This window comes from Phlebotomus papatasi, chromosome 1 (genome assembly GCF_024763615.1).
Source record: "Phlebotomus papatasi isolate M1 chromosome 1, Ppap_2.1, whole genome shotgun sequence".
In the NCBI taxonomy this organism is placed as follows: Eukaryota; Metazoa; Arthropoda; class Insecta; order Diptera; family Psychodidae; genus Phlebotomus; species Phlebotomus papatasi.
In genome coordinates, this window is record NC_077222.1 from 68,804,396 (window position 1) to 68,823,753 (window position 19,358).

The following is a 19,358-nucleotide window of genomic DNA, read 5'->3' on the forward strand; positions in this document are numbered from 1 at the left end:
AACTGAGAACTATTCACTCTCAGCTCACACCATCCAAATGATATACTCCCAGATTATCAATTTATTTTTCTTTCATTTATCATGAAAATAACTTTATAATCTCCTCACTCTGCAAATCCAAAAAATAAATGTTCTTGAAAACATTATAAACTCTTCAAACTACAGAATTAACAACACTGTAAAACTTTCGTATTACTTATATTAGTTAGATTTTCTATATATTTTTAATTAGGTATATAGTTAACATTCAGGCTCTAATTAAAAAGTATAGTATTAAGTCTCATTGTTTATCTTTATGCAAAAGTAACTTTAGGCCACACCTATTCTTAAAGTTATGCATATTTGTATTCTTAAGACACTCCTATAAATTTCAAAAGCTCAACTTCAACTGCGCCTAAAAAATATATCACATTATTAGATATGCCATACTCCCCATAACACATGCATAAAAATCATTTATTGATATTTAGTAAGATAAAAGAAAATAAGAAAAACAACTCGCTAGTTGTAAATGAGGTGCGAATAGAAAAATATGATGTTGCTAGGCCTCTTTGAAAGCTTAGTATGCATATAAATTGATTATTTCAAGATTCTTGAAATTCTAAAAAAAATTTGAAGAATTGAAAATAATTATATAATAAATTTAGGAATGATTTTATGCTATATTCAAGGGTTTTTAGGAGCGTGGCCTATTTTTTAATAGGCGCGGCTACTTGCAGCCCTTTCAAAATTAAACAGATAGTAATATTTGCTTGGCAGCAATTTTATTATAATACTTATTAAAAATTTAATTATAATATAGTTTAGATGGCACTATCTGACTCAAAAGGGGCGTCGCCAACGGCATAACTTAAAACATTTGGGTAGAAAGTTTCACAGGAAATTCAATAGACAAATAGACAAATTGAACAGGAATTTCCGTTGGAAAAGTCTTGACATCCATAAAAAGAAAAAAACGGTGAAATAACACAATATGTAGTCATCATTTGAAAAACTGAATTAGGCTTCCATTTAAGTTCCATTTTATTTTTATATGGACAATAGGCGCTTTATTTTCATTAAGATTTTATCTTGTTTAAAATGAGCATTTTTTTATCATACACGTATTTATATAGGGTGAAAGGAACGTCTATTGACACTTTAAGAACTCGTGTCAGCACCTATTGACACCCTGCTCTGTACCATTTGGGATATGAAATTTGAACATCTCTGTTTATAGTAAAACGTATGTTACAGAAAAAACGTTATATTACTTATATTTTACTAGATACATTAAATAATTTTCAACATTTTGACAAAAGTGTCAATAGGGGTTCCCTGTCGAACAGACGTTCTTCCGACCCTACATTAAATTACTTTACAACTAAGTTTTAGAAAAATTAGTACACCAATTTTTCAATTATTATCCAAAAAATATATATAAAGTGAACGTTTACAAAGAAAAATACGTAAAAAGCTACATGGTAATTTATTTTCAAATAAAATCCACAAAAGTCACAATTAATTTATTTCAAAGTTATGAGACTTTTGTAATTATACAAGTAAAACTGAAGTCTATAATTCGTATTACCACCCCATTCCCACATCCCAACTCAAGAAAATAGTTTAGGATATAATTGCAGTGCAGCGGCCAAAAATGAGAATGTGAAATTTTGGCTTTTAGAGAAAGTTTATATAAAATCAAAATGCGTCTTCTCACAGGAAAAGTTTGTGTACTAAAATTTGCTTTTATGTAACTTCTCCTAACGTATAACCACAAATGGTATGACAAATACAAGAAGTGGAACAGTGCAAAATTTCTTTCATCTTTAACTTAGGAGTTTAAATGAAAAGATAGAATTCTGAAAATATGAAGAAAAATAACAACATTTGGGGGAAGAAGTGGAATTTAATTGCATTTCTCTGTTTCTTAGACATGAGCTTGGGGAATAATTATGAATATATAATTAATGAAGAGAAACACAGAGCTTGGGGCAATCACTAAGAAATATGATAAAGAGGGTAGTATGGTGGTGTATCGTGTCGTCAAATTAAAATGTTGTACATAGCGATTTGGAATTAATTTAGCACCAGAAAGCACATTTGACGGTATATTCAGCAGTGGAGACGCCAGGTGGTTGAGGATACCTGGTCGTATGTTGTTTATTTTCAATTTTTCCATATTGTTTCTACCGTATGCTACCCAGAGTACATGAGATTATAGTTTTTTCCAGTTACTAAATATTTCATCAATTTTAGGATTCGTTTTTTATGGTGTCGAAATATAGGATTTCATGGGAAAAAGCATTTTTTAACGAAACCGCGATTTTTCAACTTGGCAATAAAAGGAAACTTTATTCACACGTAGAATATCCAATTTTCACAGGATTATTACAATGGCTTTTTAATGTGTATTAAGTTAAACATGCATTCTTTGTGCAAAATTCATACAAAGTTATTTGCAGAAATTGCAAGAGTTACCATAATGATTTATAGAAAGAAAATGAAAAAAAAAACATAAATATTTCGTTCCAAAGTAGAGCTTTGAAAGAGATTGCTAGACTAATCTTTTATATATAAATAAATGAAAAAGCTTAATATTAATCTCTACTGCATACAGACATTCTGTGGCATTCTCTACAATCTATTTATTCAATTTTTTTCTAAAAAAGTTGGAATTTGACATGAAGACCATGATATATAAAGATAAAACTATTTTAGTAAGAACACTATTATTCAAAATATAGTAAAAATCACAATTCTTATTTGAAATTCATCATGTAAAATTGAAAATACCTCTGATGTGAAAATATTAGGACCAGGAAATAGTAGGGTAGATGAGGTAGATCCGCGCAATGGTTGTTTCTAACACTGAGATTTTTCATTAGATAAGACCCCAGAGGATGAGACCTTATATGTATATGGTTAATACATATTTATCAACGAAATAGTAAGCACAAGTCATCTAATGCCCACCACACAATAATTTTTGCTTGTTTTCGAAATTTCCCATGAGAATGAGCGAGATGACTAGATCTAGATCTCACTCACTCTCATTGAAATGTCAAAAACATGTTTATTAAACAAAGTTATTGTGCATTGGGCATAATTTAGCATTAAAAATATTTCTTTCCAAAAAAATTCCGACAATTTTTTGAAGTTACCAGCAGTTAGAGTAATTTACTAAAAGCTAAGCAGCATTAAAAGCCCGATCATGAAGGTGATTTTAGCCAGATTTAGCTCAAAAATATACGAATTTAAGCTGTTTCTTAAGTTGCCTTTCCAAAGTTTACCCTATTAGTTTTTAATATTCAGTTCAGGATATTAGAATTGAGACACTCAGAGCAAGAACTGCCTATTTTAATAGCCAGTAGTTAGACAATAGGTTTTTTTTTGTAGGAACTCCATAATAACAGAGTTATGGTGCTTAAAATTCAACAGCTAGGGGAAAGTGGGGCACCTTTCAAATTGGAATTTTTTTTACCTATTTTTAAGTAAAATTGAGCTTTATCGTGACATAATTTAGATGTACAAACAGAATGACAAGTTAAATTACATTATGATATGGCTGAGTTCCACTTAAACGTAGGAAAAAAATTCCAATTTAAAAGGTACCCGACTTTCAAAGGTGCCCCGGTTTCCAAAGGTGCCCCACATCTCCCTAAATATTTACCATACTATTATATTACTGAGTTTGTAATCTGAATATCAATTTTCAGGATATAATTGTATTGATCGGCTTTTAGAATTGTTTTATTATAAGAGTAGATAAATTTTACTATTCTGATTTTCTCGGTGTACGTAAATAGTACAATATAATTTGTTATTTGCAAAAATAATAATTCTGCAGAGTTAGCAAGTATTTAGGAAAAAGCGCGCTAATTAGACGACTCAAGCTTCGGACTCTTTTTTAACGTTCCTAAGGAATTTCACCGATAGCTGTTTTTTGGATATTTGAGGCATTGGACTACCTATTAAAAAATAATTATAAGAGGCCAAATTAATTTTAAAAAAAATTTAAAAAAAGGAATTGTTCAAAGCTTGAGTCGTCCGAAGGTAGCGTGCTTTCCCTTACTTGAATAAATTATTATAAAATAAATTCTTTGTCTACTAGGGGAATTTAGGCATGGTTCGCACAGAGTGAACCTTAAAACGATGCGAATTTTCTCTTTGTTTGCAAAGAGCTGACTTACCATTTCTCATCACATTTCACGAGCTTAATAATTAACATCTTATGGCTAAGAAATGTCGAACTAGCTCTTTGCAAACACAGAGAAAATTTGAAGTTTTTGAAGGTTCACCCTCTGCGAAACATGCCAACATTCCCCTATATAAGTGCTTAAAAAATCTCGAAAAATATCATAAATTTCTGAAAATTTTCAGTGTCACTCTTGTTGCCTCTCATTTACAGACAAGTTACGACTTTAATGAAACAACAGCCGCTGACATGAGTGTACAAATGTGCAAACTAATGCATAAATCTTCTCGGTAAATGGTTAGCTTGTAAATCACATGAGCACACATTTTGCGTTTACTGGTGGAAGCTTTAGCGATGGGATGAGATGGGTGTTGAAGCTTCCTCCCCATAGCACGAAAAAAAACCATCCTGATAAAAAAAAAACTCTGAGTGGGTGGGTGAAATGGTGATAAAAGCGAATAAAACAAATTTGTGTGCTTGTATATATGAATTGGATGCCTTTCTCACTATCTCTTCTGGACCCACCCCCACAATTTCATTTTCTATCTGACAGAAATAAGGCTGAGAATTTATTTAACCTTTTTCGTTGCTTTTCTTGTAACTCCTCAACGGAGATTCACCGACAATTCTTGGTTGGGATTCACAATCACTTGGGGTATTTGAGTCCTGGACACGCTCTTCTCTTTTTTTTTCCTTCACTGGCTTTTCACGAAAATGCGATACACACATTTGGTATCTCACTGAAATCCGCTCTATATCATGCGAAATTGGAAGCTTTTTAACTTCAAAAACACATTTTTGGCTTGGACTGATGCTGGAGAAAAAAAAACGTGGCAGTTCCACATTTTATCGTATTTTCACTTTATTTCGTGCACCACTCTCACTCTCCATCTTTGACTAAAATTCACATACATTTCAGTGCTCGATAGACGACCAAGAAGTATATGAATATCTATCGATGGAAAATCCTATTGGCTTGGGACAGGGTAGAGGAAAAACGTCAAGATTTGCGCAAAATGTTTCATATTTTATACGATATCCTTGTCTGCGCCTAGCGCCTCGGGTCTTCATTATTTTTGATTTTTATCACAGCGCTTTAGGGGAAAGGCTCATAATTTTGTCCAGTTTCTTATTTTCGACACTTTGAGGATAAAATTGGACACTAAAAATAAATTGATTAAAATGATGGATTTTTATTCCAATATGTGATGAATAATGAATTCTATCTAAATATTTGTTCTTTTTGGAAGATTTTAACACTAAATACGTTAAATTTGGAATATGATTTGAGTTGAAATTGCTTTATTGAAAATTCAGTGTGAGCAATTGCTGACGAGAAATATGACAGAACTTCGTGTTTACTTCAGTCTTATTTAGCTGTGGTGAAGTACTAACAATGTTTCTTCGGTTTTTTTGAGTGATATTATTGAATACTCATTGAATATTGTGTTGATTCACGTTAATAGTGATTTGTAAATTTTACCTGAAGTGAGATTAGCCTTATGAATTAGATTTTTCGTGTGAAAAATGGGAAATGTTTTAAGACATTTACCAGTGAGGTGATACTCCTTATTTTGGACAGGTGTTTTTCGAAATCGTAATCTATTTGCACCTTATTTTGTACCATTTGGGATATGAAATTTGAATTAATAAAATTTCAATATAATGACAAAATTACCAATAGGTGTTCCCTGCCGAACAGGTATTCCTTCGACCCTACCTGTGGATTGACAATCTAAGTAAAATGAATTAACTTTTATCTGGTTCACTTCAATTTTTTTAATACTGTGGTGAAGTTAAATGAAATTGTATCTTTGGAAAAGGATTTCCTTAATCCTAAAAACTCGAAATATTATATATAAGTTTAATAAATGAAAAAAAGAACAGTATTTTACGTAATGTGTATTCTATTGAAATTAACAATAAAAGGAAATTTTTGGATTTTTTTAATAAAAAATAGTTGCCTTCGTGAAGATAAATTTAGGACCAATAGTATACTTACCACTCCTGAGTTTTTAGTGAATTTAATATTCATATCCTTTTCATTCAAATATATTTATGCCAAAACTCACAATTTTCATATGCACACAGTCAAATATTTAGTAGACGATAGACATGATTTAAAAAAGGGGAGGAAAAAATTTATAGAGATCGATGGGAAAAGTTTGTTATATTTAAAATTGCAGATTTGTACTTGTTCCATTCAGTGGAAATGTTACAGAAAAGAGTGAAAAAATGAAAATCTCATTTTTGATATTCTGTCAATACGATAAAGATTAAAGTGATGAACGAAGTTTTATTATTTATTAATATTCATATAAAGAATAATAATGATAGAATTTATTATCACATATCGTCGGTTGCCTCAGCAACTGTGCTAACTGCATTTTGACAACTTTTCAGGAGACCATTTTTTCACTTTAATCATAATTTAATAAAAATCAAACCCCGAATGAGTTATTTTATATTACAAATATCGAAATACCATCAAGTAATCTGTCTATTAATGCAAAGAAATTGGAAAATAGTAGATTTTGCACACTAAAAATTAAGCATTTCCTAAAAGAATACACAATATGCAATTGTACTAACTAACATCGTTGTTCAAAAGTCTATCTGCAATGTATGGAATTTTTGCAGATAGCACAATTGTTTATCACAGTCAAAACCTAACAAGGAAAGAATTTTCTTTTTTTTTTATTCTATTGACTCCGTGTAGAGCAACATTTTATTGTCATTTAAAATTTACTCCAAAATTTATCTTCCAAGTGTGTTTTCTTTTTATCAACACTATTTTGCTCTCATGGATTTCTGCAAAGTCTACAAACGGTTCCTTCTAAAAGTGTTACGTTAATCTGAAAGTGAAATATTTAGGAAATAAACGATCTCTGATATATAAAGAAGAAAGGGGATACTTCCACAAAGCTTAAGGATCACATGAGAATAAGCATGGAAAAAGGAAATTGGCACCAGATATGTGATAGGAATTTATAAAATTGTTCTGGCCATATTGAAAAAAAAATATGGCAATTAAAAGTTCTAAATGATTAAATTAAAAGAATACTTGATTATGAGATATCAATTTTATTTCTGACTTTTCATTTCGTTTATTTTATCCATTATCAATTTCTGCACGTAGTATCATCATTTTTCTTTCTTTTGAAAATTCATACACACAAAAAAAATGAAAAATTCTTAAACAGAAACACGCAGGAATTTAATTTCAAATCCTATTCAATGAATGCCAATGCCCTAATTCTAAATCCTTGATCATTTAGTTTTAGTTGCAATTTGCAAATCTGTAGACATTTCTCATTTTACAGCTAATGCAGAACTTAAGTTCCCGATCTTTTAACTTGAAAGAGCTAGGGATTCTAGCCCATTTCTCTCACTCAGAGCTTCTAAACTTAAACGTCTCGCGGATTCACGTCCAATTTAAGTTCCCAGGTTCTCAAATAAGTTAAGTTCCCAGGTCCTAGTTCATAAATTTAGAGTCAAAATTTTTCTGTGTGTATGAAAATTTTATTTTCCTTCTCCGTTAGCTGTTATTATATTACATTCCAGCTTTCCTGTACTTTATGCGTCGATTTTGGACCCATGATTCTGGATGAGATCTCTTTTTTTACACGCTATGTCAAGATTTTCTAAAATAAAAATACTGAAATAGATCAGAAACAACAGAATGTGATTAGAAATTAAAAAAAAACGCCTGTTTTATTGAAAATTTAATAATAAAAAATCATAGTCATATTCTTACCTTCGGTTAACAAAACATCTGCTGTGAAAATTTCTGCTCCAGGGTGACTATTCAGAGAATTTTGTGATCTATCGTTTGTATTATGTGGCTCATTTTTGACTTCAAGCTGGTCAGATGAACCCTGTTCACTCGTGAACATCTCTTGCGAATTATCGACTACATGAATGAGAGTATGAGGAGATGAATCTGGTTCATCCTGATTATTATTATTATTAATCGTATCGGGATATGTTTATTACAATTCAGCCATGTTATCGTATACCCCGTGTTGGAAGAATCTGCCGATCGTAGATCGCCCAAGAACGCCTTCCCCGCAATGTAGATACTTCTTCCATTCCTTCTTGCATTCTTTTGGACGTGGATCAGCTGCTTTATGATTTTTCTTCCTGCGTAACAGTTTTCCTGTTTTTTTTCTCACAAAATCCTAATTTAGTAATTAAATTAATAAGCATTTTTACAAAGAAACAAATGAAACGAAGACTTACAATTCCGAAATCACTAATTTGCTTTCACCTGCACAACTATCGCGAAAAACTCAATCACAAATCGCAAACGTTTACCTTGTTTTAATGGAGAGTCGTGATGGATAGAAATGACAAACTGCAAATAGAACAGTTGCTGACAAAAAAAAATTGCGCCTTTTTTCAGTGTATTTTTATGCTAACTGCAGAAAAATTGGTAGATAGCGCAGTTGCAGAGAAATTTTTGTGACTATAGTACAGTTAGAACATTTTCACGAAAAAATATATCTGTATAGAGAAAATTCCAAACTTTTTAAATAACGTAGTTTAATAGAGAAAATTCAGTAATATCAGAATATGCAAAAACCTGAAAATCGCAAAAATGCAGTTAGCACAGTTGCTGAGGCAACCGACGATATACTGTAGACTCCGAGGCTAATGAGTTATAAAAATAACGAATGAAAAAGGTTTTGGAAAATTCTAACAAATTCCCTAGAGAAAAGTCTACTACAAAATAGAATGAAATAATTTAGAATAAATAAACTATAAGGAAATTTGCCTTCAGTCTTGCAGAAAAACTATAGAAAAAAAAATAGTACTGCTTCACAAAAAGCACTGAAATAGCAAATTTTATTCCCGAATTATTTTATTTACAACTTTTATACAGTTTGATTGACGTATTGTGACATTTTGCTCTTCATTCATGACAAAAATTCACCGGGTTTGATGCAATTATCAGAAAAAAAAATCATTCATAAAGCAAGTTGTGTGTCGTCTATTAAATATATCGCATTAAAGTCTCGTTAGAACGAAAAAAAGAGTTTGTACACTGTACTTTCCTCCCCGAAAAAAAGCATATTGTCCCTAGTCCTTTTTATTCATATTCAGTATGAGTGCGTCTGACACTGTTCTATATGATTTTGTAATTTTACACACGCCATTATCACTCCCTCGTGCACATACCTTTTTTCCGTCATGATGAATTTGGAATAGAAGTTGGCTGATGGTATATATTCTCCCTTCTTATACACAGATGAACGACAATTATAGTAGGATAGACTCTCTCTCTATGAGTCTTCCTTCAGCACAAATGTAACCCATTATCTACGCTCTTTTATCCTCCACCCACACCCCAAAAGAATTTTTCCTGCGTCGGCAACGAAAAAAAGTAGCAGAGTTATTTTGTGTATTCATCCCGTGAACAGCATCATTCATTCACTATTGTGGTGGAGTGTCGAAGAAAAATTGTGTTTCGCATCGGAAATGATACAATATTTTCAGGCAAACGTCTCTTTTTCCCATCAAACCTCCTTCCAATTTGGCAGCTATAAAAGTCTGCATTTTCTCGTCGTGCCTTTTTTTTTTTGAAAAAGGGCAATCAGTAGTAAGAATAATAGCTACTTCGACATATTGACGTTGGGCGTTAGTTTTACATCCAGTTTCTACTCTATTTACTTTTACTTCATATAAAAAAACGTTGTCATCAATAGTGCCTTCTAATGCTATTATTTTTATTATTTTAACCTTTTAACCATTTAACTTTTTACTAGCTTTTAATTGAAGATGAAAAAATTTTTTCATATTAAATTAACAATAATTTCAAAATATTTTATTACATAAACTGAGATGGTAAGCAATGTAAAGCATTTTTTGTGGTTCATTGTTCCTATTGTTGTAAGTTTGAAAGGCTAAACTGTGAAAAATTTTCATAAAGCGTCTAGTTAATCTTACAGATCTCAGAGTCTACGTTTAGCCTAGGTTCCTACATTTTGGAAATCCTAAATAACCATTTATAGTGGCTCCTTGAGTGGCTCTTCTAAATCAAATCATTTGTCCTTATGTCTGTCGGAACCGTAATATATCCAGTAAAACGATTTTATTCAACATTGATTTTTTCCAAGAATTTTTTAAGTCGTTAATAAGACATAAAAAAATCAGGTCTAATAGAACTTTAAGCCTTCAAAAATGTTACCTGTAAAAGTATATCTAAGTTTGGATTTCAAAAGTCTCGTATATCTAATTATTTTCCTAAAAAGTGTTGCAGAATGAAGATATAATTTATTGGTTTCGAAATCGGACAAAAAGTATGTGGGCCAATCCATCTCAAGACGACCGAAAAAATCGCAAATCGCGGGTTCATGGTCCCAGATATTTCTGAATTTTACATATGTTAAAATACACGATAAAATAATATACCCCTATTTTTTTTTCGCCCAAAAAAAATTCCTGGCCGGAAATACATGGCGCCAGAGATGGCGTCTCGCACTTCATTCGTCAAATGAGATTTTTTGAAAATATTTCAAAATGCTATATCTCGCGAACGGGTTGAGATTTCTTCTTACTCTTTTTTTATTTGAAAGATAATTTTATACTCTTTAAAACGATATCCTAGTTTTCGTATTATCTGTTCAAGTTTTTTTGTAACGGTTTTTTGAATTTTTTTTTTGAAAAAATTTAAAAATTAATTTTTCTCAAAAACCCTATTCCCAAAAATTTTCATTTTTTTACTGTTGATCAGTAACATTGAGTACTACATTCCCTGAAAAGGCGAGCTTCCACTTTTGCGTTTATTTTTTTTTAAATATTCAAATTTTTACAACATTTTCAAAAAAGAAAAAATACCAGTTAAACTCAAAATTTTGAGTTCAACTTTTCAGGAAATACAGTACACCAAAATACTTATAAACAGTTAAAAAATCAAAATTTTTCGATTTCCCGTTTTTGAATTTTTTTTTGATTTTTAAATATAAAAATGCCTTTTGAATAAAAAAAATTGAATATTTAAAAAAAAAGCGCAAAAGTGGAAGCTCGCCTTTTCAGGGAATGTAGTACTCAATGTTACTGATCAACAGTAAAAAAATGAAAATTTTTGAGAATGGGGTTGTTGAGAAAAATTAATTTTTAAATTTTTTTCAAAAAAAAATTCAAAAAACCATTACAAAAAGACTTGTAAGATAAATAAGCACCAAAAGATCATGCGAAAAATTAATTCAGGGAGAACGCTATCTCGTGAGTTCGAAAACGTAACTCAAAATAAATATATTAAGTGAAAGTGTGGCAGTAGTAAACATGGATCAGTTGCAAATACTGCGATTTTTTAAATTAAATACTAGACTTTAGAAGCCGAGATTTTCTACGAATTCATAGATATTCTAGGGGCCACTGCAGAAATGGTCAATATAAGTCCAAGTATTGTACTCACAAAATTCTGTGTTTACAACTGCCCCAGTTTCCCCTTTATTTTATTTCAAGATACAAACACGTTTTAATTAATATTCTGTTTGATTGTATGAATAGCAACATTCTATCTGGAAATTTGCTCACTGTATCCCCTTCATGGAAAGTTTCCCGATGGAACCTACCTTGAACAACTTTCTCACTTTATTTAAAACGTGATAATGACTTTGTTTTAGAGTTTGTTTGCCAATTTCTTTTACTTCAGCGCTCACCATTTTAGCACTAGGAAATTTTATCGCCATTTAATCATAATTACTCAATTAACTTCAACATTGGACTCGAAAGAGCTAATGCTGTATGCTATTGGAATATTAAAAGGTCCTAAGATAATAAATCTTGAGATTACGAGTGATGAAATCCCTCTGGAAATTCACAGTGGATTATTTGATTTGGAAATTCTCGCGCTATATAGGGAAGTTGGTGAGAAATTCATTCAACATCCAATGGATGTTTTTACTCGTTTCAAACTCAATAGCTTATACATGACATGGTATTCCCTTGTGCACCTCAATTGAAAAATGTCGTAAGGATTTCATTCACATTCAGCTTCTCGTTGAACATATTATGGGCGATGCTTTTAGAGAGGGTACAGCCATCGCTTTACACATATATATTATATTTGTGATTTTCTTGTTTTATTTAGGTAGACCTTGTGTAACAATGAATATTGAATACTTATAGTATTTTGAAAGAAATAATCTGCTATATGAATTATGCCAGCAAAGGTAACTTTAGATTTTTTCTAGAAAAATAGTTATTATGACTGATTCAAGGTCTTTAAGACCATTTTTGTATGTTTACAAAATCATCAATACATGCCTAGACAATTTCTACATCGAACTCAAAAATTAAAAAAAAAACCAGTGCTAATAGTTTAAGTAGTGGACATAGTGGGCTTCAGATCTAACACTATGCCTGGTAAAAATAAGAGGATTATTTTGATCCATTTTTGAGTTTTTCGCAATGGATGGATCAAATTTCAAACTTTGAATGCACATTTATCGTGATAGAACATTTTAAGTGAACACCGAAAATGACTTTTCATCCTTTTTATTGTTTTTATTCGTTTAAAAAAACGATCCTTTTCAAATAATCCCTGATGATCCATTTATTTTTACTAGTGAAGGTTTTAGCCATATGCCGAAACTTTTCGGTATGATTTTTCGGGAAATTATGCCTTAAATTTGCATATTAATTTTTTTGTTTCTTTTGAGATTTTGAGTAATGAAGAAGAAACAACTTTTTAGGTAATTATAATTTTTAAAAAAAGCCCAGATAAGCTTATGGTAGCTGAGATTTTTTACAGGTGACCTAGAAATGTGTGTAACTCGGGGTGCTTGCAACTCGGAATGCGTGAATTGAATTTTGGGGATGAAGAATCGCGTCGAGTAAACTGTTCTCGGTGGTCGAAATGGATAAAATTTACAATATTATAATATAATTAATTAGAATTAATTAGAATATACTGAATATAATTAATTAATTAAATTATTAGAATTAATTAGAATATTCGGAATGTGATTAATTAATTAATTAAATAGAATTAATTAGAATGTACTGAATATAAATACTCAATATTTTAAAGTGGTTACAAACTGGTGACTAATCGGCAATAAATCGATAAATATATTTTTTATACAAGATTCGATTGAAATTTTAAATATTTTGCCAAAATAATTTTTGATGAGAGCTACACTGAGAAAAAAAGAGGGTGCGATTAACTTTTTTCCTCATAACTTTAACACTTTTTAAGTATAAAAATATATCAACATTTTTTAATGTTAATTTTACACCTTTTTGAGGATAAAATTAACATGAAAAAGGGTAACTTTAACCCCCAATACACATACACCTAAAAAAGGTAATATTTACACTGATTTTGGATCAATAATGCAGGGTAAAATTAACATTTCCGGAAAGTTATTTTAACTATTTCGGATTTCTCTAAGTGTATGAACAAGTCTAGAACGGTTATGACCAAGGTATTTGGACCTTATCATTTCACACAACAAATCATAACATTGCTCTATCAGGTACGACGCATCGGGAGGGGAAGTGATTTGGTGACGTCAGTGTAAATCGAGCGAATCGAGAATTTACAGTGTAGCAATTGTTCCATTTGTCGTCAGTTAACTTGCTAAGCTATTTTTCTTTCTCTGTTCGTGAATAAAATGTGCAAATTGGTGGAAATTTTGTGCAGGAATGGCTACCATCAGGATATTAAACGATAAAGGTGAGTTGTAAAGAGTGGAAAAGATCAAAACCATCAAGTGATAATGTTTTTTTTGTTCAGGAAATCCAGAGAAAAGTGGCTAAAGGAGTGTTTGTGTTGCGGCTGTGATTCTTCACAATCAACAGCCAATCCAGCAAGTCCAGGATCATGAGGAAGCTGGTGGTATTCCTCCAAGGCCACCCCAACAGGAAGGTTCAAAAGTGGAAGCTGCGATAAAGCAAATTCTGTGAGAAATAAGCATAAGAAAATCTCCTATTTGCCAATAATTTCTCCCGGAAAGAAGACTTTCACAGTCTAATAAATTTTTGATCAAATGGGCAGATTCGAAGATCTGTTGGACTTCGAGGAAGGAGTAGGAAGGTATGATCTTAAATAAATCAATTTTCTGTAAATCATAGTGAATAAATTTGCGAAAATTTGTACAAAAGAAGTGTATATATTTTTTTCTTTTCTAATATATTCTTTCTATCTTTGCAGATTTCCTCAAACTACTTTCAAATATTTCAATTTAAACCCACCAAATACTGCAAAAATCAGCAAAGAATATTTTCAAAATTTCAACACTCTGTATTAAAATTTATTTAGTATTTTCCTGAGTGATTGCTAAGGAAAGAGTTAAAAGTGATCGATCATGCTCATCACCAAAATAATCAAGATAATCCTTAGAAATAAACGGAAATAAATCACCAAGGAAATAATTTTAGAAAGATGAAAGATCTCAATAAATTAACTCACATAGCAGATAAAAGTAATTTAAGACTTGTGAAATTGTTAATTTTCAAAAAGGAGCAATTTTTGTAGTCTGATTTCAAAAACTGTTTCTAATATTTTCTAGTTTTAGGCTACACCAACATATTTTTGTATTCAATAATTTTTATATTAAAAAATATAGGAGTTTAATATCATAATTTTCTTTAAATAAAAGTTTCTGTAATCGAAATTTGTAAAATGGAATAAACTTTTGCAAAAAAAATTGAATAGTGATATGAAATAAAGAATCCACAGTCTTTTACTTCAGCAGCAGTAATAGTAAGTTAACTCTTTCGTCTCTTTTGGGACTCTGAGTACCCAAAGCAGCATATGAATGTTCTGTGAAAAACAATGTTTTTAAATTATTCAGAACTGATAAAAATTCTATTCTTGTGGATGATTATAAACTATAAGGATGTCCAAATCGTTAGTTAAATCAGCATTTGTCGTAACTTCCTTTTGACAACTTTTCAGGAGACGCAATTTTCAGTTCAGCATTATTTTTCTTAAAAATGAGCCCCGAATGCGATACTTTTGTCTCAAAATAATAAAAATGGCACTAATAAACTGTAAGTTAACTTGAGAAGATCTTTTTAAATTGATTTAAAAGCTGAGCTATTGAGATATATGTTAGAAGAAACACATTAATATTTTATCGTAACTGGTATCGTTTATAAAGCCGTAACTTCTAATGTATGGAGATCTTGGAAGTTACGACAATTTTCAAAAACACATTTATATCAATTTTAATTACTCTAGTAATAATGAGTGCCTTTATTTCACTAAATTAGTCAATTAAACTGTGGTCCTTGTCACTAAAAGCTTTTATTTCATAAATTTTATTTAATAAATTTTGTGCGCCACGGTCGCTTGTTTTGTTTTGAATTAATGACAGATGGGCAGGGATTTTTCCTCACTTTTTTCTCACAAATATCGAATTAAAATGAGTTAATGTTGCATTATTCGCACTGTCTTTGGATATTTGGAAGAGTTTGTGAACGTTTTATTGATAAATATTACATTTTTGCTGCAAATTACAAGCCACGCAAGCGAGCTAAAAAAGTTACGACAAATGCTGATTAGAGCAAATTTTGCAAGAAAATTTGTCGTAACTTCCCCAAAAATGGAAGTTACGACAAATTCTGATAAATTTTTCTTGATTAAGGGCACTTACGATAATTTTTGTTTAAAATAATTTTTAATGGGTCTATAAATGTTTCTTTTTCTCAAGTGAGTTTAATAAACAAAACTACGCCGATTTTAAATATGTGTATATCCCAAAATCGCAAAAATGAAGTTACGACAAATGCTGATTTAACTGACGAAATGTAAGATATTTTTTGTAGAACCTTAATTAATTCCTGAGCTTAGATATTTTTCATTAAAAAATGCTGCAAGCCAATTTCACCATTTTTTAATCAAAAATATCTAAGCTCAGGAATTAATTGAGGTCCTACAAAAAATATCTTACATTTAGACATCCTTATAGTTTGTAATCATCCACAAGAAAATAAATTTTTATCAGTTTTGAATAATTAAAAACATTGTTTTTCACAGAACATTCATATGCTGCTTTGGGTACTCAGAGTCCCAAAAGAGACGAAAGAGTTAACTTACTATTACTGCTGCTGAAGTAAAAGACTGTGGATTCTTTATTTCATATCACTATTCAATTTTTTTTGCAAAAGTTTATTCCATTTTACAAATTTCGATTACAGAAACTTTTATTTAAAGAAAATTATGATATTAAACTCCTATATTTTTTAATATAAAAATTATTGAATACAAAAATATGTTGGTGTAGCCTAAAACTAGAAAATATTAGAAACAGTTTTTGAAATCAGACTACAAAAATTGCTCCTTTTTGAAAATTAACAATTTCACAAGTCTTAAATTACTTTTATCTGCTATGTGAGTTAATTTATTGAGATCTTTCATCTTTCTAAAATTATTTCCTTGGTGATTTATTTCCGTTTATTTCTAAGGATTATCTTGATTATTTTGGTGATGAGCATGATCGATCACTTTTAACTCTTTCCTTAGCAATCACTCAGGAAAATACTAAATAAATTTTAATACAGAGTGTTGAAATTTTGAAAATATTCTTTGCTGATTTTTGCAGTATTTGGTGGGTTTAAATTGAAATATTTGAAAGTAGTTTGAGGAAATCTGCAAAGATAGAAAGAATATATTAGAAAAGAAAAAAATATATACACTTCTTTTGTACAAATTTTCGCAAATTTATTCACTATGATTTACAGAAAATTGATTTATTTAAGATCATACCTTCCTACTCCTTCCTCGAAGTCCAATAGATCTTCGAATCTGCCCATTTGATCAAAAATTTATTAGACTGTGAAAGTCTTCTTTCCGGGAGAAATTATTGGCAAATAGGAGATTTTCTTATGCTTATTTCTCACAGAATTTGCTTTATCGCAGCTTCCACTTTTGAACCTTCCTGTTGGGGTGGCCTTGGAGGAATACCACCAGCTTCCTCATGATCCTGGACTTGCTGGATTGGCTGTTGATTGTGAAGAATCACAGCCGCAACACAAACACTCCTTTAGCCACTTTTCTCTGGATTTCCTGAACAAAAAAAACATTATCACTTGATGGTTTTGATCTTTTCCACTCTTTACAACTCACCTTTATCGTTTAATATCCTGATGGTAGCCATTCCTGCACAAAATTTCCACCAATTTGCACATTTTATTCACGAACAGAGAAAGAAAAATAGCTTAGCAAGTTAACTGACGACAAATGGAACAATTGCTACACTGTAAATTCTCGATTCGCTCGATTTACACTGACGTCACCAAATCACTTCCCCTCCCGATGCGTCGTACCTGATAGAGCAATGTTATGATTTGTTGTGTGAAATGATAAGGTCCAAATACCTTGGGTTATGACCACAACAATGACGAAAACACCTTAATAAAATGAAATAAAAATTAAATGTTAAGTATTTGAAGCCCTGGTTATTCTATGCCTCTTGATTGGGCACGCTAAACAAATTTATTCGATCAATATCAATTAAAGCGAAAACATATTTTTTCGACTTGCAAAAGGACTTATTATACTGTTTTAGTTGTGTAATGTTGGTATCATAATTTAAATATATTAAACAGCTGTGTTTATAAAAGCATTAATAGCACATCAAAATCTTTCGACTGTATGGGAAAATAGGACACTTTTGAATTGGGACATTATAACAATTAAAATTTTTGGGGGTTTAGGTTAAGCTTCCCCTTCCTTCTCACTGAAGTTAAATTTCCACTTTCAATTTCCCTCCAGCCAACCTTACCTTAGAACATCACTTCTTCTCTTGTCTTCACCCAGTTTCCCTCAGAACCAATCCCCGGAATCTCCACAAAACCCTCCAACTCAATTTCTCCCTCAGAGGACCCAACCAATAAGAATCAAAAGGATTAAGCCCATATAAAAAGTTATATTATTTCCCATGAGAAACCCCACAACACTACATGGTATCATAACATTGGTACTTAGGGTTTTCTTTGGGTTCCTGGCGTTTATCCTGGGCTGGACCACAAAACTCTGGCAGCTTCCTTTCTCGGAGAAGTTTCCTTTGAGTTGATGGCGGTTAGACGCTTGTAGTAGAGTTCTCTTCCTTCTTCCTTCAGAAGAAATCACGACGGACTTCTAGCTTCCTCAAATCGGCGTCTTAGACGCCAAGCGGCCGGAAACCGTGAACTGAGACACTAGGTGGCGGTATCCCGCTTCCTCGATGAGAAGGCGTCAGTGGAGCGTCAAAAGATCTTGATGGTGGAGACTGGATGGTGATTTTCCTCAATCCGGATCACTCACTTTACTTATAGGACTCAAACTGTGGGGTGGAAAAACTCTCTTAACACAAGTGTCTTCTTTAGTGACTTGACCCAGACTCCCCTCCCAACGATCAAGTGTCACTTTATCTGGTGGATCCACACACAAACACAGACACAAAAACATTACGGTAGGACTCAAACACGCCCATTGTCCCAAAACAAATCTCGTCCCATTCGCCGCAGTTTTAAATTAAGAGGTAAATTTTTATATTTGAAAAAAAAAACGTTACATCTCCTCTTAGTTCACAAAAGAAAAAAAAAGAAAAAAAAAGAAAAATAATTTTACATGGGTTAATGGAATATTCCCCCTCTATCTCAGATGTAGATCACGAAGTTCTCCCCCATCCTGTCCTTACCCCGATCTCCCAATGAAGATTGGAAAGCACCTTAAAAGGGTGAATGTAAAGGAAAAGGAAAATATATACAGAAGAGGATGTGTAGGATCCGTTGATCGCAACGTCAGAGCGGGAAATCAAAGATTGGTATTAAATAAAGAGAAATAAAATTTAAAGAGATATATGGAGATGTTTAGGTGTCTCATCAAGACTTAAAGAATAACTAGGAAAAGAAAAGTTTCAGAATAAAAAAAAAGAGACCACAGAGAGATTTTATCACAGCAAATAAAGGAAAAGTGCTACCGATTGTACTCCATTTGAACCCATTCAACATTTCCTCCTCATGCTCATAGAGCAGATTTCCAGCTGGGAAAATCATAAGGAACCAGGAAGGGTAAATTAGGATCGTTGGTTCATTGTGCTTCCCAGACTTAGAATTAAGTTTTATGGATGGACCATCAAACTCCTCTACATGACCAGTCTCAGAACACCTACTCGACTCCACCGTCTCTCCAGCAAGAAATGCACACCGGTGAGCAAGGGGTCCAAAACAACAAGGATTC

General features: G+C 31.6%; 1 protein-coding gene across 16 annotated transcripts in view; it reads left to right on the plus strand.

Annotated features, from left to right (window-relative positions):
- The window catches only part of LOC129798743 (dorsal-ventral patterning tolloid-like protein 1), a 152,386-nt gene that overhangs the window by 42,780 nt on the left and 90,248 nt on the right, over positions 1-19,358 (plus strand). The window lies entirely within an intron of this gene.